This window comes from Penaeus monodon, chromosome 24 (genome assembly GCF_015228065.2).
Source record: "Penaeus monodon isolate SGIC_2016 chromosome 24, NSTDA_Pmon_1, whole genome shotgun sequence".
Taxonomy (NCBI): Eukaryota; Metazoa; Arthropoda; class Malacostraca; order Decapoda; family Penaeidae; genus Penaeus; species Penaeus monodon.
In genome coordinates, this window is record NC_051409.1 from 29572306 (window position 1) to 29572656 (window position 351).

Genomic DNA, 351 nt, shown 5'->3' on the forward strand with positions numbered 1-351 from the left:
AAGACGCACACTCGCGCGCGCACAGTAATCTAATTACTTGCAAAAGTGGAAAAAAAAGTATAATGATTATGCTAAGGAAAAACAATGATATTAGAATGATAACGAACACACATACCTATTGCAATTTACGATTGTCTCAGTATGAAATGATCAAACCCCACCTGTTAATCTACCTCGTAATCCAATTAAAAAGGGTTTATTCGTTGAACAGAGCGATAAAACGAAGAACTGCAAGAACAACGTTGTCATAACAGGTTTTTTTTTTTTGTTTAAATCTAGTCCTAATTAAGAGACATAAAACTAGAACGGTGAAGACATACTGAGTGGAAGGAAAAAGATGAGAGTTGGATT